We start from the raw sequence: 25,581 nt of genomic DNA, 5'->3' as shown, positions 1-25,581 counted from the left end.
CTTTATTTTATGGATATGAAATTGATACAACACCTCATAAAATACTTATATGTTTGTTTAGTATTAGATTAGATACCAACATATTTAATAATATAAAGGGTTATGCTAAGAGTTAATAGTTCGAGTGCCACTGAGTAGTGTGCAGATTATTAATGTGGGCTATAATTATTTCTGGAATTTTCAGAAGTCAAATTGGTTTGACTTTTCAGTAATCTATTTTAATTACTCGTTTATACGTACGCTGGATAATGAGGCTTGTGTGATCAATAATAAGAAATTCAAGACACAATATTTTAAAAAATCATATTTCTTCAATAAGAATATCCTACTAAATATAAACTGAAGGTATTTATTAACTTTTTACTAATTTCTGAAAAACGTCAAGCAGGGAAATGTACACATATAAAAGTAACAATAAATATTACTAAAATGCGATGCGATTTACCCGTGATCCGCACCTCATGACCCGTTCGTAATGCACTGAAGAGATTTAAATTGAAATTTCGGCTCAAATTTCGCATGGAAATATCAGAAAATACAGACATATTAATAAACTGAAAATTGCAGGGTTTAAAACGCGATGACAGGAGTAAAAAGGGCGTCAGAGTTGCTCATTATTTAAAATATAAACGCAATTGGCACTTGCCAAAGGCAAAATATTACTGTAAGAAGTCCGTTCGCGTTGGCGATGGTACGAGATGTGTTATCTCTATTGCAAGTTTTATCTGCAATGTTTATACGTATCGAGTTCGGTATGGTCTACATGTGCTTCAGCTGTAGCATCAGTTTTCTTTCAGCCTTGATCGAGTAAAGTGCGTTTTTGAGAGAAGCGAACGGAATGATTAATTTCCGTTGCTTAATCCTTTTGTATTTTCTGAAGCAAACAAATACGAAAATTACAGAAAAATATTGTAGTGTTTACGGTGATTCTGCTATTAATAAACGGCTCATTAAAAAATGAATCGAGATGAGGTTTAAAGATGGCGAGAGATTTTAATTTAGACTATATTATAAGAGATTACAGTCAATGAATAATGTGGACGAAATTGTGAATTTAACGTTTCCAAAGCCAAGATATAAGACATTAAATTACACAACCCAATAAAAAGATGGAGAGAGAGATTTTAATTTAGACTATATTATAAGAGATTACAGTCAATGAATAATGTGGACGAAATTGTGAATTTAACGTTTCCAAAGCCAAGATATAAGACATTAAATTACACAACCCAATAAATGTGAAACAAAGAACGCCACTAGAGGATCGTTCGAAAAGTCGGATTCAAGATGAAAGTACTCTCTGGAGGAAGATCGGTCGAGGACTAGCAGCAATTTCGATGGAACAACCGGCAAGAAACGATCTGTCCTGAATTAATCATTCCGACGGAATTCCAGCAAATTTTCGAATTGTCCGTAAGAGGGATGTTCGCATTAATAAATAGCAATACCAATTTGTGGAAGGCGGAGAAGAGAATCCGAGGCGTACAGAGGGAACGTCCAATAAATTTTCGAGTAGGGAAAAACGATTTCCGTATCAGTGCTTGCAGGCTAGGTGATACTTTCCGCGAGAAACCCGATAAAACACTTCTTTTCCGTGAGAAAGGCGTACCTTCTGGAATTCAGGACAAATTCCTAGTCGCGTGTTGGCTGGGCAGCTTCTTTTGCCCGTGATTTCGCCGGCCGACAGAGAAAATCGAGGGAATTGAATAAAATACATGGAGAACGGAGGAATCCATCCGCGGATCATCGATGACTTCTTGTATCGATGCCACGACGACGGGAGTAGACTCCGTAACCTCTTCGCATGACTATTATAGTTGATCATGTCTGGGACCATTTTCCGGTTTTTCTGAATTTTTAAAATATATTTTCTAAGGTACTTCTTGTAGACACGTTAATCTGTTCATTATTCCTAATGCAGCAGCTGTTTATTTGATGAATTTGCCGAACACTGCGTAATTTAATATTCTCGGTCAAAATAGACACAGACTCCGCCGCAGTAGGGTTAAGCGAGTATTCTGTTATAGTCTTCTAGAAAATTTTTGTGCAGATATCGGACGACTGTTTTGTATTGAGGATTTGCATACATGCAGGGTGTCCTATTTGAAAATGAACCACTCGAATATCCCTGAAAGTATTCATGATATCGAAAGATGTTACAAACAAAAGTTATGTGGTCTCGAGGGAGGACATAATGGCAATGGTTTCTTTGTAGGTAAAGAAGTGGAGAGTATGGTGGAGAGTAACGTCACTTTCTTTAAAAGCTTTGAATGCTATGTATATATTCTTTTATGCAATTCAAAAATTGAAGGTCGCCTTCATTTCTAAACAAATAGTACACACACAAAGAAACTACATTAATAATTAAGTAATACCATTAATTATATAAAAAAAAACGCTAGCTAGTAGTAGCGTGAACATTCTGTGTACTTCTAAAATTGACTCACTTTTGATCCAGACGTACTGCACAACGCACTGGCTCAACGAATTAGGAAAAGTCAGGAAAGGTTGATCAAGTGACGTAAGTGGATCAGCCGATATTGCGTAATTCCATCATTTGCTTTTACGAATCTAGTTATCTAAGGGTAAAGGAATTGAATAAAGTATACGGATGGGGAACGAAGGAATCCATCTCCGGATCATCAATGACTTCTTCAGCGACGTTGCTGCGAGAGAAAACTCCGACGGCGAGTTAACAGAAGAGAAGAGAGAAAAAGGCGCAGAAAAAAAATGTGGAAGAGAGGTGCGCCCGCGGAGAATTATCGGGATTCGTTCGTGAGGTCGCATTCAAATCGGGCCGACGATGGAATGTCGTCCTGCCTCTTCTGTCGTAACAGTTATAAAACGGTCCTGATGTCCTGCAGGCAGTTACACACACATGCACAGTTGCATACGCGGCTGCGTTACCTCACCGACGCTGGCGGTGTCGCTCGTGCACCTGCACCTGCAGTCATGGGATCATTGTGTGGGCGTACTTTCCGAAGTTCACCGGTCCCGAGGAATCTTCGATCGTTATTGACCGATGATCCACGAATCGGAAAGCCTTACGGATTTCGATATAACGGTGCACACCTCGAATTGCTTTACTGCATCATTCACGACTCGTAAAGCAACCAGTGATGAGCAAGAAGCATTTTTAACCCGGCGTTAGTTAGGTGGGGTCTCACAGACCCCAGAGATTTTAGATTGATCGTAACATTGTAACAACGAGTGACAGTTGTTAAGTATATCTGAATAATAAAAATTTAATTTCGTGGATCTGCGTTTTTACGCTGATAAATTACAAGCCTTTTAAGCAATACCTAATCTTATATTTATGAAAAAGGTATTTATTTCTATAATACAATATATTATTTCAGGGGGTCTGTGAGACCCCACCTTACCACTTACGATACATTTTCCCACCTTACCAAGGCCGGGTTAAAAATATTGCATTTCAAAAAATATCGCATAGTGAACCACAGTAATATTCAGACACTTTTAAAAGGGCGATCACTTTTTTTATATCAGATCATACGAATTGGATATTTCTTGAGAAACTAGAACAATTAATTTATTACATGAAGTGAAAAAGAAATTCTGATAAAATTGCAATTGATCAGAATTACAGAGAAAATACTAGAAGTTGTTGTTCACAACTTTTTTTATGGGGGCTTATATTGGAAATTAAAAAATACATTTTGTAGATCTGTGTCAATTACACGTATTCGGACAATTTCATAAAAATCGCTCAACGTTGCAATAAGCTACAAACGTTTAAAGATGGTGAAAATTGCAGTTTTTCAAGAAGAATGGGAATAAAAGAACTCTCGGGATTGAAATTTTTAGTTTGAATGGAATTAATGAAATTTAAAAATAATAAAAAACTTTCTCAAACATATTCTACGAGCTCTCAAACAAATTACAGAAGTTTAATTACAAAATGCCAAGGTATTCGTCAACTGATTTATGCATTCAATAAAAGTATTTTAATACGTATTTCAATCAAAAATCTGATTCGCTCAGGTAAAGTATTCGTCAGGCGAGACTGCGATTATCACGGCAATTAAAAGCGCAGGTATTCCAAGTTTCTGTTTTTTAAGAATTTTCGGCCAATCGAGAAACGAACGAGCGGTTTCTTGGCGAGGTATGTTGTGCTATAAAATACAGCGAGGTTTTAAATTCGTGTCTCACACTTTACCAGGTACTCAACCAGCATTTTTACTGTGTTCATGTTTCTGTTTTGTAGTTTTTTCTTTATAGATATTGCTATACAGTATATTATACTAGAATACATATAATATAACATACTGGAACATAGTACAGTAGGACCTCGATTGAATGGATCCCGATTATAAACAAATATGCGTTTGAATATGATTATATTGGGTTGGCAAATAAGTTCGTTCGGTTTTTGTGATTTATTCCAATGTAAAAACCGAACGAACTTATTTGCCAACCCAATATTATGAAGGGAAATAAATTTTCAAAAATAAAAAATTTATTTTGGAATATAACGTACATTTTAATTATTTCCTCGGGTCTCGATTATCCATCGGGCCTTAATTTATCCGAGCTGTTTGTCTCCCGATCAAGCCGGTTAATCGAGGACTTACTGTATAATATATACAAGAATATATTATAATATACTACAATATATCAGAAAATACTAGAATATATTCTAATATATTTTAAAAAGATTGTGGGATAACTTAATTTGTTTAACTTGTTCAAATAAATATGATTGCCAGCAAAGAATAAAATAAGTCTTCGTGCACTGTCCTAGAAATCAATTAAGTACATCAGAATTATCACAGCAGAGTAATATCTTCCGAGGAGCATTTATTCACTTACTTTATTAATAAAATCACATTTCAAACTTTTGAACAATTTACACTTGAAAACTATGCTGCAGATTACAGGTACCGCTACGTAGACTGTAACTCGTGGAACTTCATTTAGAAACAATTAGGAGTTCAAAGAAAAGGCAACAAAGGCGCTGATGAACCACAGTTAAAGGACACTTCCAAGATAAAAGGGTAAGTTTAAAAACAAGTTTGTCCAATGTCCCGCGATTAACTTTGCTTGCACGTCAATTATCTCGCGCATCAAAGTAAAGAACTTCTCTACGATAATAAATTCGAAACTCTGACGGGGTCGGAACAAAACGCGAACACTTCCCGCCGGGAACAAAAGTTCCTGTCACGCCGCACAAAAGAATGTTGTCCGGCACAATTGAAGCGTTGCCGGCCTTTGGACAAGGATCGATAAACGCGGTTTCATTTACCGGGTGCATTATCGTTCAGTCTGCAAAGCATAACAGCACCGTGAATACTGTTGCACCATGGGAGGAAAGATCAAGAGGAACGAGCGGAGAATCGGTGGAAAATAGCGTCTAGGGGAAAAACCAAGGAGGGGTAGAGCAAACGGTAACGGAGGTTCACGTTGAACCAATAAAATTACACGATCCTTGGTCCCAGGTTTCTCGTTTATCGTGTTTGTTTCAATCCCAGTATGAAAAGATACGACTCAATGTCACGGAGTCGTTGGAAGGGAGCTTTGGAGCATCAAGTCGTTCCAGGGGCGACCTTTCTTTCAAATTAACATCGGATGGGAAAAGATTACATAATGTGTTGTGTGTTCTGGGAAATTACTACAGTAGAGCCTCGATGGTTGCACGAAACGAGACTAAAAATGTCGGACCAAAATATTATTGAGAATTGTTGGAGGATCTTAGGTACAGAGGTATACTCGAAGGGGAAACAGTTTAATAACGTTGAAGATTTGAAAACGCGTGTGAAGGAAAAATGGAAATTTATAAAGCAAAAACTTGTTTATGGAGAGGCCTATATTGAAAATTTAAAACTCCAAGTCGTATCGTCTGATATTAAAAAAGCTATCGTCCTTTTAAAAGTGTACGAATATTACTGTGGTGCACTTGTATGTCTTATAGTTTTGTCGCGGAATGTATGTCGAATTCTCACTTCTCTTACTGTCGCGTCTCGCATCTCACGTGTTTTCCGTAACTGGGCGACTGTCCCCACCGCGTGCGAACGAAATGCCACTGACGAGATTCGCATATCGTTTAACGTGCAGGATTGCTTCTGGAAAAATGTTTCTCGTTTCAGATAAAATTAGAAACGACCATGTTTCTGGGACGACCTGGTGTACGCAGTTGCATCCGCATACATGTGCACGATGCGCTAGAGGAAACGCGACAATTACGTCCGTGCAAGAAGCGACGACTTTCTTCGTAATATTTCCAGTGACTTTCTAGGAACTGGGAAAAAAACAAATACAGGTGACACTAACCGAGACCTAACCTCCGAGTAACATGGTACTTCTACTGCTAGGTTCTTCGCGGCATTCACAAATTGCGACGAACTTTTTATAACGAAGCACTTGCATTACACGGTTTATATAAATATTTTTTTCGAGAGCTTTTCTGGAGAACTATTAAACGAATTCATTCATTTCTGAGCACAACAAACAACAGTCCACTAAAGTTTTAATAGACAACTTTTAGTTTTTTTTATAAGGCATTATAAATTTTGATTGTACAGTTGTTTTAATGTTAAATTATTTGGAGGATATTCCAACTATTGATACAGGAAATGAGATCTTATTTTACATTACAATTTCTTGATACATAGTTGGAAATTACACAGTGTAAATTTGTTCAGAGATTCGCAGGATAATTATTAGCTTTCACTTTGATGTAACGGTCGAGATAGGACGTAACGTGTTGTGATGTTTTAATATTTTTAACTTTCGATAACAAGAACATTCTCATATTTGCATATACACGATTTTAAATAACGTAGTAATAAACATCTTTTTCTTAAGAACACTGTAATGTTTTTCTATCTATTATTATTGGACAATTTATGACAAAAAGGAGTAGGTGAAAGAGAAAAATCAAGAGTAATTATTATTAGACTGCGGATGTTTATGCAATTTGCAATTTTTCTGGTAGTGGCCTTTGTAGATCTGAATTAAATTGAAATCGTACTGAATTCAGTCGAATTTTATATTCTACCATTTTTTGAAAATTTTCAGAAACCATAAATGCACAAAAATCCACAGTCTAGTAATATGTGATACATAGACAGCGCGGATCTTTATGCAACATAAAAAATGTTCGCATTGATTGTAGGAACATAGGAGTCAGATGAAAATTGTATTCTTCTTTTAATTATCCCATTAAGCTGAAACAAATACATTGATGGCCTTAAATATTTTTAACATATCCACTGCTTTAAATTGTACGTGTCCATTTTTGTCATAAATGCATAAAATCTGCAGTCTAGTGATATACATATTATTTTCAACTGATTCATCAAATCGTTGAAGGAATAAATGAATATCTTTGAATTTGGTTCGTGTTTCTTGCAATTGATACGGAAAATGTATATGTCGTATAATGATCCGCCAGTCTAGTTACCATGAATTTATTATTGTTCGGCAAATGCGATACCTAATTAACTTCTGCTATTTATAGTGGAACAGTGGATAGAATGTCTAACATGTCTTGATTATCGCATCGATAACAGTAGTTCGACTGCAGTTTGTGTTTGACCAAGCCAAACTGTCTCCTTCGTGTCAATACGATCGGTATTTAATTCATTTCTACTAATCACAATCCATTAACGCAATCACATGAAGCACATTATATGTATGTAATTAAAACAGTCAACTAGTTTGCAATTAATCCATAACTGCTTCAAACGAAACATTATACATATGTACCGATAATTACCAACTACAGAACAATGACAAAATCTCCAATTCCAGAAATTCAGGAATTCCAGGATTTGTGTAAATGTTGTGTGGACTCGTTTGCAATTATGCGAGAACGAACATGAATGAATATACTTTTCTACTACTCGCACGGATTACATGTAACTTACGACAGCAAACGACAGTTGGCAAACCTTTCACATCTCTAAACGCAATTCCAGGACGAAATGGGATAAATATATCTCTCGATTCACCTTTCACTGATCCCTTAATCTAAATTCCAGCTAATGAAACAATGCATCAATTCGACGAAGTAATTAATTCGTGAAAGGGAATGGTAGACAAGATTGTTGATCGCGAGCAGAAACTCGACCTGTTCGATAGAATCGACAAATTTAATAAGCTGCATGTAACATTTCCTTTTCTTTAAACAAAACTTGTCCAATGCTTCTGCTTTCTCCAATTTCCACTTACACAGTAGAAAGTGTGTGTATATTTATTAAAATACTGTTAAATTTACGTTGTACGCGCAATTTTTCTAATTACTAATCGCGCGATTTACATGAAAAGATTGCGTTACATAAACAAACTTAGTACAATATACTTTTATGAACATTTTATGGACGTATTCGTGCGAGTTTTTTTTTACCACGGAAAATAAGATTCTATTTTATGCCATTTTTTTAAAACTCGTCTACCAAAATAAAAAATTATAAACATCCGAAGTCTACTAATTACAGTGGTAGATTAAACATTTACTGATGTTTACATGTGGAACACGTATGGAGAATTCAGAAATTATCGGTTCGGATAGCGGAGGTTACAGTGAATCATTAATTGAGGAAACAAATATTAGTGTTTGGTCTCATTCTAATCACAAAAATGTCACGAATGTGCTGATAAAAGTTTCACACGAAAATAATTAAAAAGGATTTGTTAAATAAACATCGTGCCCATCACCTTGTGCTGTGAAAATTCTTTCAAATTATGATATAATAATAGTTAGACACACCTCGAAGTGAAAACTGTTCATTTACTGACGAGTGCCATACATTTTCTTGCCCGGAAAAGTTCATTTCAGTTTGGTAGAACGAAGAGGAATGTTGTTGCGACGTGAACGTAAGAACATCCGAGTAACAAACTCGACTGCAATTTCTTCGGCGACGGTTTTTCGGTGGCCGTCGACAATTCTCACACACTTAACGCGTGTAGATGCGCGTCTCACCGGCATATTATCCCGCGATGAAACGAAAATCAAAAGAAGCTGTAAATGGCGGATGGTGTAAAAGCGGAAGCTTTTAATTCAGATTACGCATTAACCGGACGCGGGGTTTCTACACGTCCGAAGTAGCAACCGCTTCAATTATACAACCGAACTGGACGGCGGAAACGAAACAGCTTCGAGTTCATTTCGAATACAAACGCAATTATTATCTGAATTATTCATACTTCTTGTCTCAGCGTTTAGTAGCGTTTTGTTGCTTAACGGTGCTCGCTCTTGGACATGGTAAATAACTTCGACGGAGTAAGTGTTGTCTGCATTGTCCGCGGGTGCAGCTGGCTTTGTCGCGAGTGCAATGCAGACTGCAGCCACGATAATAGACATATTTGTTGCACTTGCGAGTCGACGCGAAAGTAGCAGATAACAATTTAATCCTACGAAGATTGAACGGGTAAGATTAAACAATTTATGGCCCTGCAAATACGTTTGGAAACAAGGAAAATTATTATTTATTACTTTAAACTTCAAGGTTTGCGTAGCACATACAATACATGAATTGTATGTGACCATTAAATACCCGATTCTCGAAAAGAAACTTTCCTATACTTATATTGTGATAATTGTGACAATAAATTAGAACTCACTTCAAAGCTGGAAGCCACGATAAATATAAACTTTCCTTTTTTCTGTGAAATTCTGAACAATGAAGAACTTTTAATCCCTACAGCCACTAATAAAATTTCATAATAGTTTAATGTTATTACTATAATAAATTTTCTATAAAATTAATTTTTTTAAATTTTAATGATATTAAATTTATTTTCAATTTTTGATCCTTCAACTAAATAAATAGTAGCGGAAAGGGTGAACTGAATATGTCTAGTGGGGCCTGTTGAAGTAAATAAATAAATCATTAAGAAACATATGGGACTGACCTCACAGATTTTCTTGTCGCAATTCGAAAGCAAATGTTTTTAAAATTCTACATGCGCAACAATTCCGCATATTTATCGAGAGAATGGTTGCGACCATAACGAAGCAAAAAGTACCATTGTGACCACAGAAATAAATTAAATACTTTCCGAAGTATTTCTCATCGATTTTCCGCGACTGGTTTCTATTGTGCCAAGCATACGTCTTAACGTGGTGAAAGGAACGTGTAGAGACGATCATTACACGAGAGACTGCATGTTTCTCAAGAAGAAGAAAAAAAGTATACGTGCATCGTAAAATCGTGAAAATATTCGCGAAGGTACTAATTCCGTCAGATCTATTATTAGTTTCTTTTAGCAATTCAGTTTTCATCACCGGTCGGTGAAAATATTTAATTGGGACGTATTTTTGCATAGGATGATTATTATTTCAGCCGTCGAGATTTTTTCAATAAATATAACGGCAGTCAAACTGCAGATCATCCCCGCGCGCAACGGTAAACACGATCTGATTTATATGTTCAGCGTGCGTTTCGAACAAATCCAGGATCATGCACGGCCGCCGTCCACTCGACGCCGCGCCGCATGCCGGCTTAAAAGAAAAAACATTCGATTAGCGTTCCTTTGGATCCTTTCAACTGCTCGTTTTCGTGTTGGTAAATGATCGTTCCGCGTACCGAAACAAATAGCCCACTGAATCAAACACAGAGTCGAGTGCCCTTCAAGGTAAAGGGTCACAGAAATCGTGGCTTTTTACTTCGAACCAATTGAACACGCCGCGCGATGCTCACCCTTTGCACTGGGATGATGACTCGGAGGCGCCAGTAAAAGATTTTATATTATTAGATTCGTCTATAAATGGTTAAAACTTCAAGTGTTCAAATAATTTAAAAACGATTGCATAGAATGAAAGTGTTCTGGGTTGAAAGAAATGTCTTGATTTAGGAATGAAAATCGCTTCGAGTGCAAAAGGTTAATTATCCTTTGTACCACTTACAGCTGGTCGGTCACAGCACACTATTACATTAATTTTGTTCGTTCACTTCTCATAATTTCGAAATTCTTGCAGGAACGTAATCTAGTAATTTCGATTGGTATTATTATGTAAAAGATTTTTAAACTTCCTTTTTATAAGATATTGTTGTTGAACGCCATATTAATAGGTTTCCAATAAATAAAGCGTGACAATCAGTTTGGAAACCTGCTACTTTTGGCACTAAATGGTATCAAATATCAATTTTGAATATTAATTCTGAATTTCATAAATAAATAAAGTCTAGATGCTAAAGGGAAGTTTAATCTGTTCTCATCAATTAACTATGAATATTATGTACCGATAACAGAAATTATTCAATAAAATACACAGAACTACTGTTTCATTATTCCCAACGTAATAGAATAATTAAAACTTGATTTCTATCTTCACTTCTCTCCTTGTAATTGAAATTGATACACAACATATTCATTTTCATAATGATCTATAGACATACTAATCTATATAGAATAAATAGAAAGTTGAAAAAAAATATTTAATGTAAATTACATATAAAATATAATCACATTCTATACAGACTGTCGAATATAATCAGAAAAAGTTTGAGACAGAAGATGGAGTAACCCATTTATCAATGAAGTGACCTTGAGCGACCTTGAAAAACAGGATGGTGGCCTTCGAGTGTTCAAAAGATTCCCAGCTGTTAGGAAGTTGTGTCCATTGCGTAACAATCTCCTTGACATACTTATACCAGGCCCGAAATCTTTCTTCGTGTGTATATGTAACAGCTTACGCGATACTTCTCGGTCATTAGCAAATCGTTGTGATATTTATACGCGTACAAATTTTCGCAGACAAATTTACGGCAAGTGCTATCAAATAAAATGTTATTTCCTTTGCGAATAAACCCGGCGAACACAAAGCAAAGCGGAGCTGTATTAAAACTGATTGAAATCTTCGTAGCTTACAGAATTTTTTACAGATTTTTACGCGATACACACACAAACGCGCGAAGCACCGCGGGCTATCAGTTGAAACGAAACGTTTTATGCAGATAATTACATTCGATCCGCAATGGCGCTGAATTATATAAATAGGCTGTATCAAGGGAAACGTGTTTCAGACGCCGGGAAAGAGGGAACGAGAAAAAACGGGGCCCATCATTTCCATCCTCATTAACCGTCGATTAGAAACAAAGCAATGCCGGCTTAAAAAGAGGAAATTACGATTCTCGAGACGATAAAACACTGCGCAATGAGAACGAATATTCACTCTGATTAAGGGAAGGAAATTACGATCGCGAGAGAATGAAATTGGTCCGGACCCAGAGCGAACGCGACTTCGCTGGAGATTATTCTGTAGCTCTTTCAGACACATGCGACTGTGTCCGCGACAATGTATAAAAACAATGAATACTTTGGCGAGTCATGAAAGATTGAGAAACATTTGGCTCGAGCACAATCGATCACTTTAATCGCGGATAAGTAAACAACGCGCTGCAATCGACGAAAGAAACAAAAGACAAAAATATAATTTTACAACGACAATAACAACCAATTTTGTACGATGGATAGTAAAGCATCGCATTTGATTTCGATTAACCCTAGGACAATGGACGATTTCTATAGTTAGAAGTATGTATTAGAGTAAAATCATGAAAAACTTAATATTTTCCGAAATATTTACCTTTCTTTCTAGATTACCGTAAAAAGTTGCATTACAGGATGTTGTTGTTTCTGTCTATAATAACAACTGACTTATAACTCAGCTTAATTGTTACATCCTGTATACGTAAATTACAATCTTTTAGGAAAGCGAAGACATAAGACAAACAGTATAATCTGGTGCTTGTATTTAAAAAAAGAGAATGTAGTCGTTGTTTACAAACGTTCCAAGCGTAGAATTCAGAAGTCGACTGGTCGTTTCCCGATATGAGATTTTTATGTGCGATCGTATTTCCCAGAAACGATCTTGATTATCGTTTCTCCATCGGTCATTCGTACCGTAAACGCACATTTTCGCGACAAAAGCATCGTACCAGACAACAAAAGCGTCTCGCTTCCTATCGTATTATCGTTCCGGGCCGGCTGTCTTCCCTGTTTCTGCTAATTAAAGCCTTTTAATTGCCGGCAAGACCGTACAGAAGTATCATTCCTGTTTCCTGACCTCCTCTGTTTGCCTTTGTTTCCAGGGTAGTCTGAGTTAGGGACAAATTGACCCGTTTCGGATGAACGAAAAGGAATATTCGCTCGCCGTCGACGCAGTCGTCGACTACTTCGACGGAAAGATTAAAACGAGAAAAATAGAGACGAGGCGGCTCTGTACACCGGACACACGAGATGCCCTAATGGCAATTAACTGTTCCCCCAACAGTAGCCTCCACGCTCTCTTCAAAGTCCGCTGTTTTGATCTCGTTTCCGCAAGTTTATCAACCTTCGTGTTTCTACTTCAGCATCTTCCACAAACTTTAAGTGAAAGTGCTATTTCTTTGAAGTTTCACGAACGAAGACTTTCCTGGCTAACTTTCTTAATGTATTACGGCCGGAAGTCGAGATATTTCGCGTTCGCTGCGCCCGTTCTAGTGCGCGAAAAAATCTATACCTAATTGATGTATCTTTCCAGTGGACAGCTTCTAAATTATTCTTAAAATTACGTATTCATGCTTATTTATTCCGAGAATGAATTATTGTTTAAAAACATGATTAATTCCGACTCCATAAAAAAGATTGGACCCTCCAACCTCAACAGAAAATAATATATCCTTAGCAAATAGTATTCGATTCAACAACAATTATTGCAATTATACTGCAAATTATGTGCAAAACAAAAATTGTCTGCAATTATTACTATTTTTTTAAACGGTAGAATCACCGTTTCAATTGTACCACCAGTTACCCCGATCACGTTATGTAGACGTACAGTAAATAAAAACTTCTTTCATCTTCTACGAAATGATGCATGACGAAGAAGTTCTAGTCACTGAAAAATGAATCGTAGTGCAGGAAGTTAACCCTTAGCTTCCGAGTGGCGACTCCGAGTCACCATAAAAAATTGCTGTACCATTATTCAAAATATTGTTTACATAAATACATAAACGTTTAAATATCGTATGAGGTATTACATCAATTTCATATCTATGAAATGAGAAAATCGTATAGAATGGAATTGTTTTTGGTCGGAAGAAATGTCTGAAATAATGAAATGTTGAATAATTAAGTTTAATAACATTGAATGGCAAAAATTTAGAGAAATTGTGGGAATGGATATATACTATTTGTTTAATCTCCTGTACTTTTTATTCTATGGGAGTTAATTTGGCAAATGAGCGTACGCCTAAATAATATGCGAGTACAGAAATTCCACAGAAAAAATTGTCGCGTGGTGCAATATAGTACGAGCTAAAAGGGATTGGAATAAAATTCCTAGGTAGATGTGTTAGGCCACGCCTGAAGGAAAGCACAGGTGCATGGTTTTAAGTTAAGAAGCGGTGGCAAAAGAGCGTCGCCGCTCCGGCCTCGGCGATAATTTCTAGTTAAGACGTCATCGGTTAAAACGCCGCTACTTATTTACAGCGAAACGTAATATTCCAGCAACGGTTTATTTGCATAATCAAAAAAGTGCGCGACGAGGAAAGCCTTCAAAAGACGCTCCTAAATAGGAGAAGCAATCTCCGGCGGGTTGCCTCCAATGCTACGTTATTAACGCAGCACCATCTCACCCTCCGGCCATGCTACATTCTTTAAGATTTAAAAACGCCCAGGGACGTTTCTACGTGAATGAACCTCGAATGCCCAATCGCAATACAACGGCACTTATCCGAAAACGTTGAGAATCCATTTAATTAAATTTCTGCGCCCGTCGAGATGCAACCACGAAACGCTTCTCGGCTCTCGGTTTCTTACCAAGTTACATCTTTGAAGATGCTAATACCAGATTTTACTGGATACATAAATACTCTTTTACTTTTTAACGTTCTTTCAGTGTGCAAGCTATTTAGCGTGCAATTTCACGCGCCCTACATTCTTACAAATTTAAAATATCCAGCGAGATCATACTTTCCAAATGTAGTTGAACAGGTATCCTTTTAATCTTAAAGTGTTGGATTGAAAATTATAAAAGCGAGGTAACTAGAAGTTTTACTGCCCCCCAAGGTAGTACGAAAATTAGGATAGAAATAATTATAAAGGCAAAATGGTCCATTTTCCTAGTTGAATATTCTAATCCACTCTTCGTTTAATGCATCCTTTTTTTAATGTAAATTGACCCTTTAAAATATTCAAGTTGGAATAATATTATGACTTCTTTTTGCACAAAAATAGAAAGGCAAAAAAAAAGAATTGAATTACATAAACAATCACTATGTCATAATATTAATATCGTTATAAACAATATTAAAAAACAAGTTAAAGGTAAATGTTCGAACATTCTTAGTAAACTGCTAAAAATTGGAAATATCTAAAGATTTGTTCATTTTTTAAACAATATAACCAAACACTTTGATATGCACAACATTCACCCCCATTAAAGAAGTTTATAGTTAACTGGCCTAAGCACGTGACCCATTTTCTTAATTTCCACCTTTATGTTCGATAAATGTGGTACACTGTTGCACAGCGACACGGGAACGAATACTGTATTAAAAGAAAATACGTGAACAACAGTCGAAATTCATTAAAACCCGCTTAATTGAATTTCACGGGTAATTTAAACGGCGATCAGAAATACCTTTATGGCATATAATCCTTTAAAAAGAAAATTATTCGCAATTCCATTTCCACCGCAGAATAATAATCGAAAATTCATCTTCCGCGGCGGATTAAATTGTTAAGCCTACACGCTCCGTCATTCGTTCAACGAGATTACGCTGTATTTTTAGCATCAAGCTCGAGCAACGAAACATAATTCATTGATTATTCAACGTTCATAGTTAATCCTGCCTCGGCTGTTCCGAATTTAAACGATTCTTCTAATTTCGGTTCGGCGTATGCGCGGAATTAACGCTCTCCCGAATTAACGTTGTTTAAACAACATGGAATGCCTCGGTTTTCGGGGAGAGAGAGGTCGCTCACACTCGATCCGCCGTTCTTCGTCCCATTTAATTCGAAGTAGTCGTGAAGTTCGTAGCATGGCGAAACAGACGATTTTACATTAAAAATAAGCCGAAAATATTTTATGCATTTATGGCGAAAATGAGGTGTCGTTTAAAACAGTAAAAACACTAGACCTTGAATTTCAAGGTCAAAGTCAATTTTGCGGCAATTTATTTTAACAAATCTCCACCGATCCGAAGGTGTACAACCATCTGCCAAAACCATGACACAAAATTTTGTTACACATTGTACATTTTGAGCTTATGTCTTCATGTAGAATCACCCCCATTCCGATTGTGCCATCAGTAATTGATCGCCCTGTATATCGAGTGCAAGAAATAGTAGTCGGGTATATCTCAGGCTCGCATTGTGAGTAGACAGAAATTGAGTTTCGGCTTCTGCGCTCTACCCGATAAGAAGCTCCTTTCGATTAGCCCGGAAACACGAAAAGTTCCCGCGGAAATCCACTCGGTTGTTCTCCTTTTATCTCGGGCTATCAATCATTCCCGCCAACTTACGTGTCCCGTGTTTTCTCCCCGGACACGAAGAAAGATGAAAACTAAACATTTACTTTCGGCACACGCGAGAGAGGAACGCACCGGCGGCCGAGAGAGAAAGCCCGAGAGAAAACTTTTCGAAGTTCCAACGTCCGTAAACGTGAGATTTACCAAGTTACTCTCGTCGGATACGTATTCCTCGTTAAGACCTTAATTCATCACTCAACTTCGGACAACACCGGTTCGCGTGGACACAACGCTGTACGTTGGCAGAAATCTCCAATCCTGATGAATGCCGACTTAATTACACGAAATTCTTTCTGCGGGTGACAAATTGTCTGCGTTCGCTGTCGGTTATCATTTGCGTTTTATTTCTAACCAGTTGTACCTGATACAGTTTAACCCTTTGCAATCGGAGCTATTTTAACTTGAAAATTAAGCATTTCTTCCGACCCAGAATAATTCCATTGTAGAAATATGAAATTGATATAAAGTAATGTCGCGATTTGTTTCCCATCGCCGCGCCGCGCCGGTTCCGAGCAGAGAGAGAGATCGTGTAAGGACACTATTTTTTTTATGACTGCGTCGACCGCCGACAATACAAAGGATGCCCAACGTATTGGGATGGCACGAAAGTAATTTCGGTATTTTATAGTGCAATAAAACCCAATTTTTTTGTTCGATAATCTTTTGCCATCTTTCTGATAGCTTCATAATTCTGCGCTCATAAAACCTCTGATCCTTATCGATCCAAGTGCGATTTCATTCATTGCTATTCATTGCTTATAATACCGAAATTACATTCTTGCCAACCCAATAAAACAGGACAGCATGTAAACACGGCTCGCGCTGTTCTTCCTTGCGCCCGAAGCTTTAACCGTCAATTAAACCACTAAATACAGTTGAAATTATATCGTGTTTAGTGTCCTTTTAACAAGAAAAATGCCACAAATATGTTGTCGAAAGTCGCACAAAAAAATAATGAAAAATAAAGAAGTTTTGTAATTGGATTAGTAGTGGTTCACACCGATATATCCGACCCGAGATCATGTTTCGGCGACCGAGGCAGCTCGAGCTTTATGGCCCCTGCGGCGTTGCCCCTCAGTGGAATGGGTAGGCAAGGGAGAGTGATCGTGGAGACCCTCGGGGATAGAAATCGCGAATTTATTGTAATACCTCATGTAATACTTAAATGCGTAGTAATTGATTAGATACCAACATATTTAATAATGTAAACAATATTGTGAATAATGGTACAGCAATGTTTAAATGTTTGAAGAAGACGAGGATTTCGAAGGTTTTAGCAACAATGATTTTGTTAATTAAAATTGTACAGATTTTTCGAATAATAAAATCACGCTTATTGCTGACAATTCTTGTAGCTACGTGCAATTAATAACGATGATAAATTTATTAGTCTAGATTGCACTTTTCGTATAACAAAAGCACACCGATTGCTGTTTGAAAATAATTTTTTAAATGCACCTTTCACTATCTTGAATTCTCTTATTAAAATTGAACAGATTCTTCGAACGATAGATAATTAATGCCCTGGCTGAAATTCTTTTATTTTTATTTTGCTTTTACACACTTCAAAAATAAGATAAAATGTCGCAAATTTTATGAACGGCCATTAACTTGTTAAAATGGAACGGATCCTAAAAATGATACGAGGTTTCTTACATTTGTGTACCTGAAAAACGTCACTAAACTAGAATCATAAAATTTAATACGTTATAGAACTAAGAAGGGCAGTTAACATTCACCAAATTTGTTATTGTGACGAGAAATTAAACTGATTTGGAAACCTTCATTTTTTAGAACCTGTCTCATTTAGACTACGGCTTTAATGTATTTATGGCACATGCAAATTTCACTAATGCGAGAGAATGTGTATAAAAATATTTTTCTATAAAACAAAGTGACAACATAAAATTAAGTGTCGAAATAATAGACATTTGCATAATTATCCGCAGTTTATTAGTAACTATGTAATCAAGCTTCAATATAAACAAATTAATGTCCACAAAATATCTACCTTTACTAAAACCTTTGTGCATGATTGCACATAAATAACGTCTGTGTATTTAATCAGTTGTATCAATTCATAACGGAGATTTCGAACGTCTAACAAATAAGCAGACAACTATTCAAAAATATTGTTAATATTTTCTATCAACAATTCCGACTATTCGTATCGATAATAAATCGTTTTTAGCCTGCACTTTTAAAGACAATTCAATATAAAATTGGATATAATAGAAGGTATAAAATACGGACATTTAGCGAAAAAGTATAAATATTAATATTTTGCGTACATTAAAAGCACGAACGATGTGCGTTCAGCGTTCCATAGAAATTGATTGAACTTGATATAAAATTCGCAATCCTTATTAAAATGCTTGGCTAATTTTAAATATTGATATGACGTATAAAACAAGTGAATGTTTTATATTTTTTTCTGGCGAACGCGTTGCAGAACCCCCGTGATATTGGTAGGGGGGAAAAACTCAGTGACCGAACGCATATTGAACGGTACCAAACGTCAGCTCCAAAACAGAATTTATGTCCCAACGAAGTGACAAATAATTCATGCCCCGCGCCATCCTAGCGTGAAAACCCGAACTCGTATTTAGACCATAATACGTGGTTAAACGCAGAAGATGAATATACCTGTGCTTGAACTACAACGCATTGTCATCATCGATCGTATTGCTTTCGTTTCAGTGGGCCGGAGCAGAAAAAACTCGTCTTTGCTATTTTCTTTTTCGTGGAAACTATTTTTCAACGAGTTCTTTTCGCGGATTCGGACGGAATGAATTTCAAAACAAAGCAGTCCTGGCACTATAATATTTAAACTACGGATTTCATGAATTTATTAATAAAATAAGTCGGTGCAATTTAAAGCAGTAGACAGATTTAAACAGTTTAAAAGCATCAATGTACTAGTTGCAGCTTACGAGCATCATTGGAACATGAAAGTTTGTATTTAGTACGTTGCAGTTGATGCAAACAATTTTTATTTTGCATAAAGATCAGCAAAGAAAATTTCGAACAAGATCTACTAACTATGTACGTAACTAATTTCCTTTAAACTGAAATAAAATTCCATTTTTTTTGTTACAAAGCTATTGAAAAATAAAATAGGTATATTTATTTACTTCTTCTAAGAAATTATGAAAGATGCAGAACTTATAACCACTGATCGTAAAATATAAATTGTAAAGCACGGGGTAATTCTGTATCATTTTTACTACACTGTTGGTACAGTTTGATTTGTTTTTCAGATATATCTGAGGAAAAATGGTACAAAGCATTCTGGGTCAAGATACCACGGGAAATAAAACGTGCGTCCGTTTAAAACGCACATGGTTCTGGAATTAGTGGAGTACATAAATGGAATTCTATGCCACGTGACTCAGAAGTAGCTCCGTTAAAAAAAATGAGATCTTTGTGTTTAACTACTTGTAAGTGGAACGAAAGAAATTTTATTATAAAAATGAGGAATCATGTCACTCGCATGTAGATTTGCAAGAATTTTGCTAGTATTCTTTTTTAAAAATTACACAGAATGATAAAATGCATGTTTTGTTTGAAGTAAAACCAAAATTTAAATTTCTCGAAATTGTATATGTTTATTTACACAAATGAAGCCAACACTGATTTCGAGAACTTTTGAATATGTATCACAAAATTCTACCTCCCTCATTCCACCCCCATTCCTCCAAAAATCCATAATTTTTAATCAAATTAAAAATAGATTTGGGATAGGTTGAAAATTCAAATTTCTTAAAATTGTATATGTTTTCAGGTAAATATTTGCAAAAACGTCGTGATCACCGATTTAAAAAAGTTTTTAATAAAATTGAAAATGGATTCGAGTTAGGTTTTTTTACTTAAATAAAGAGTGACTTCGTTCCTATAAAATTCATCGTTTTAATTATTTTGAATAAATAACGTTATGATGTGTATAAAAAAATCACTACTTCAAATCACTATTACTATACTTTATCCAAAAGAGCAACATGATGGTATATAATAAAGACAATTGCATTATAACTAGACTGCGGATCTTTGTGCAAAAAAACATTTTTATACATCAACTTCAATCTACAGGAGCTAAGTAAAAATTTATTCTGTTCATTAATAATTTTTATATGGTCAAAATAGCATTTCGATACTGTCAAACTCTTTTAACCTTTTTATTGTTTTGAATTACACCTACTCATTTTTGTCATAAATGCACAAATCCGCAGTCTAATTACAACATACGGTATTTAAGTCGATCACAAATTGCAACGAAAACTATATGGTGGATGTAAACAAGTTGGTGCGTGGTACAATCATAACACTTCATTATTATTTCGTAAATATCTCTATAAATGTGCGAGTCACTGCGCATAAATTTTGATCACAGTTTTAATTAGCTACTAATCAGTGCTCTCCAAATTGCATAACCAATTAACGAAAATACAACGTCATTGTTATTAACAGTCTGTCATTTGTTGAAAATGACAACAATATTAGACAACATGTACTACAACGTAGTCATGCTCTATTGGACAAACAATCGGAAGAACGTAACCACGAAATTGCCATTTTTATACAAATACTTGTTAAATTGAAGTTAGAAATTGGAATAAATAAAACTTTCTTTCAATGTATGTATATATTAATAGAAAAGAAAATTGTTTTACGAAAATGTCTACAAAATAGGGATAATACAGCAGTATAGTGTTAATTATGGAGATAAACTCTATAAAATATAAAATAGATTATACAAATTAAAAAGTATTACATGCCAAGATGAAACCATAAAAACGTGTCATAAAAATCACGAAAAAACAATTTGAACAAATAAAATTAAATCGTCCACTCCATTTATAATTTAATCCCGAAGAAAACAAAAATAAAATGAACTGTATAATTCACTTTCCACGGAGCCGTTCACAAAACAGTAATTTACATGATCGAATACTACCAGTGTATTACATAAACGATAACACTGTAACTACTCATAACGACAACTCATTGCTAATTACTCGTTAAAAATCCGAGCGACACGTTACAATTTTTCCAAGCGCAAAGAAACAAAATATCCATCCAAGAAACACGGGTAAAATATACGTGCACGTATACATACATATGTAGATTGTTTTAAAGGTAGAGCGGAGGGTATTTGAAAATAAAAGTCGCGCGCTTTCTGTACTCACCTCAGCCGGTGGGCCGAGCCGGGAGCGTTCGAAACAAACTTGGCGAGAACTCGATGAAATTACGGAGCACCAATCAGAGAAACACGTTCGCCGGGAATCCTCGCGCAATTCACTGTCGAACAAGGGATGTTTAATCAACAATCGTCGCACGAAACGATCACGGAGAGAGTCGCTGGTTTTTCACGATCGACACGACCACGACTGAAGGGAACGGGAACAGAGAGTACACATACGGGACGGCGCGCGCGAAGCGACTGAGCCTGTTCCGAGTGGCGGAGCCGCGGCGAGCCAGCCGAGCGCTGCCGAATCGGACGTGGGGCCGAGCTCGTGCGAGATCGTAAGGATTCAGCCGCGACCACGTTGCAGAACACGCTACTTTACGGGCCCGCGAAATAATCGTGCCAACGACTTCCTCTAGTCAACACGCTCCTTCGCTCCGTCAATTACTACATCGACGCGGCCGTTTCACTTCAATGTGAGTACCTAGTGCTTCGATTGTTCTACTACTGTCAGTCTCCGACCGCGACATCCATGTATCAGATGTTCCGGTTAGTTTTGAGAGCTCCCTATAAAGGACTACAACTATCAGGTATGAGTTTTGTCATTTTATTCTTGTTAATTCAATGCTATTGATTGACAGAGGTGAGCGTTATTTGGAGAAATATATATTTCGAATAGTATTGAATATTTTAGATTTTTTATTTTACTTAACCCTTCCGACCCGACGGAGGTACGCCGCGCCGTCTGTCCCCTACGACGCACTATGGGACAAACCGGTGAAATCTGTGTCAAAATCAAAGAACTTTCGTTAGAAATGAGATAGAGCGATGACATTTTTTTTTAAAATACAGCTGAAACTTTGCAGAATATGGGAGAATTATGGAGATTGTGGTACGAACGTTTTTTAACCTTGAAAGAATTCGATAAACTTGCACAATTTCATGAAAATTGTGGTTTTTCCAATACCACGCGCGGAAAAATTTCTTTTTACCATGCTATACAGCTATGCAGCGACAAAATTCTGAGGTCGTAGACATTTTTTGAGACCAGATTTGTAAAGCACAATTTTCTAGAAATTGCGCAAGTTTAACGAATTTTCTCAAAGTTAAAAAACGTTCGTACCACAATCTCCATAATTATCCCATATTCTGCAAAGTTTCAGCTTTCATTTAACTTGAAAAACTATTAATATTCTAATTCTATTCCATTTAATTTACCAGTTGCAATATTTTATTCTTTTGACTCAATTTTCCACCAATCCAAAACAAATATTAACAGAACGATATATTAAATATTTTTTCGAGAATCATTTGATACGAAACATCAATAACAGTAAGGTCAAATGTGTTCACGTCTGCTAGTCATAAAGTTCTGGAAATGCAATCTGTATTGTATTGGGTTGGCAAATAAGTTCGTTCGGTTTTTGTGATTTATTCCACTGTAAAAAACCGAACGAACTTATTTGCCAACCCAATATGTATATCTAGTACTGTATAAAATACTGAACAGAATACTTGCAAGTATTACAACAATGAAACAAGTTTCACAGAATATTACACGAGAAGTATACCCCTAATTCTTCTAATATATCTTCAATTTTGTTTTTGGTCTATTCATGTTTGTCGTAAATGTTTGTTGTTAAACGATATAAACATACAATGTATTTTGTCATTGGGTAACAATTTATACTCGTAAATGTATTGAATACAAATAATTATTTTCAACAAAAATTCAAATATTATCAATATTCTTCTAATAAAATACTACTTTCAAATACTCTTTTAAATATTGACCTATAAAAGCCCAGATGTTATTTTTCCTCGAGATTACAAAAGGATTTATGACAAATTCAAAACGCATACTGCTCGATATTTTGTTTTACAGGGTTTATAGTAGCAGAAATGACAATATATATATTGCACACGTCTACCATAAAAATACCAAAGAAATCGTGACCACAAACACCGCCCTAATGTTTACCTCCAGTTACCTAAGCTGTTTAGTCTGCTCTAGGCGTGTTTATAGGTTACACTATTCCAAAATGGAATATGTCAACGAGAATTACGTACTATGTCAACACTTTTGTCCACTACTACATATATAGGGTGCCTCAGAACTGGTGGTACTAAGCGGGCATGACGTGATTCTATGTGCAAAAATAAGTAATTAACACTAAACCTACCGACCACTAAAAGCGATTAAAATGTTTTACGTTACAAAAATGTCGAGGCTCGATTTATTTAGATTGTGTGCAATTTCTATTGCAATATCTGCTTAGATAAAGAAATTTATTGAATCAATTTTCATGTAAGCAATTTTATAATTTCAATAATTGTGAAATGAAAAATATAAAACCGATTATTTGACCAGCAGTGGTAGGTTTAGTGTTAATACGAATAACATTTTTTCGATTGACGCATCGTTTTCAAGTAGAATTGGTTGGTCATGATCAGACACGCCGCCCTATTCAAGAGCACGTGTAACCGAGTGAATAAGTGTTTGTGAAGTGAATAAGATTTAGTGATTTATTTCGGTTTAAATATTGTCTAGAAATGTCACGAAACTTTTAAACATATATTTGTTATAAATCGTTTGTTGATGTGCGAAAATATGTACTGGATTAGTACCTATAAGAGAATATGGTTTCCGTAAAAGGTTGAATACATAGATTTCTATTACATACCTACACTTACACATTCATTATTACTAGACTGCGGATCTTGATGCAAAATAAAAATTGTCTGTATCGATTGCAAGGAATAGAAACCAAACAGAACGTTATTTCTTCCCTTAATAATGTTAATAGATGAGAGATCATATATTGACAACTTCAATTTTAAAAATTTTCTTACAATTTTCAATTTCATCTACAAATTTTCCTATAAATGCATAAAGATCCGCAGTCTATTTAATTATTACATAAACAAATCTAAATATTAATCCAGAAATGATAACTTCTCTCACATAACATCGGGATATCACTGTGTTGGTACAAGATGTCTACATATACATTAATAATGTGCTGAAGTAAAGAGTTTATGCCAATTATTTTTACACAAGTCAGAGTAAGCGAGAAAAATACCTTCCTTCTAGCTAGAAGCCCATCGTGGTTGTAAACATGTTCTTTTTCTTATAATACAAAGTATAAATGACAACAAAAACGTTTACGTTTGAAAGTGTTTTAGTTTGTCTTGCCAAGTTCATAGAATTCATTTTAATTTTATATCCTAATAATTATAATTTTATACGTTCTCAATGATTATTTAAAGAGTAAACTGCTTTGATTTCACTGACAATGAACTCTTAGATATTTTAAAATTTTTCTGCTGCAATTGTAAGTATATACTTTTACAATTTTTATAGTTGTATTTTTCGCATTTTGAAACAGAGGTAATGGTTACACGTTGCTCGGTGCACTACTGCGTTCTCGAATTATTTTATTATTATGAATTAGACGTCGGCTCTATTGACCGGAGATGTCATCAAGTTTATGGGGTCACGTCGAAAGGAGAACTGGAATTCATCGGCTCTCGCTGGAATGTGGTAAAGGCCGGAATGAAGGTCGTACAAACGTCTCAACCGGTTGTCACAGTCGCCTCCTGGCCGTGTTTCGAATCTAATGGCGTCGGTAAGTTCATGCAAAGCATCTACATATTTTTGCGATGACTGATCAGTCGAAATATCACAGAGAATTTCGCACGAAAATTCTGCACGGGACGAACAACACGAATTCTTTGAATCTCTTATCTCTTAACGGCACCTCATTTGCATTCATTAGCGTACGAGAACTCCTCGAACGTGTGCATAAATTAACACGAACGATTTCGATTCACAATTGCTTGTCCGTTTTATACACGAATATAATAATTTTCTTTTTTATCTGTTGTTTAAAATGAAGCGTTTCTCCCACGATA

General features: G+C 35.8%; 1 protein-coding gene and 2 long non-coding RNA genes across 9 annotated transcripts in view; 2 read left to right on the top strand and 1 right to left on the bottom strand.

Moving 5' to 3' along the window:
- Nucleotides 1-21,934, bottom strand: part of Irsp53 (Insulin receptor substrate 53 kDa) — a 324,468-nt gene extending 302,534 nt beyond the window's left edge. For both annotated transcript variants that reach the window (XM_076437170.1, XM_076437171.1), the window contains exon 1: nt 21,668-21,934. The gene's annotated coding sequence lies outside the window, so the exon portion shown is untranslated. The remainder of the gene's footprint in view (nt 1-21,667) is intronic.
- LOC143215224 (uncharacterized) lies at nt 804-20,182 on the top strand. Its single transcript, XR_013010324.1, has 5 exons — nt 804-3,930; nt 4,006-4,126; nt 4,895-5,018; nt 6,108-6,280; nt 19,742-20,182. It is a non-coding gene; the product is annotated as an uncharacterized LOC143215224 (long non-coding RNA).
- LOC143215223 (uncharacterized) overlaps nt 21,890-25,581 on the top strand; it is a 28,166-nt gene continuing 24,474 nt past the window's right edge. For 5 of the 6 annotated variants that reach the window (XR_013010320.1, XR_013010322.1, XR_013010321.1 and 2 more), the window contains exon 1: nt 21,890-25,295. This is a non-coding gene — a long non-coding RNA (uncharacterized LOC143215223). The remainder of the gene's footprint in view (nt 25,296-25,581) is intronic. The other variant, XR_013010323.1, reaches the window with a different exon arrangement.

This window comes from Lasioglossum baleicum, chromosome 13 (genome assembly GCF_051020765.1).
Source record: "Lasioglossum baleicum chromosome 13, iyLasBale1, whole genome shotgun sequence".
Classification (NCBI taxonomy): Eukaryota; Metazoa; Arthropoda; class Insecta; order Hymenoptera; family Halictidae; genus Lasioglossum; species Lasioglossum baleicum.
The sequence above is the reverse complement of the archived record's forward strand: the minus strand, read 5'-3'. Positions and strand labels throughout refer to the sequence as shown.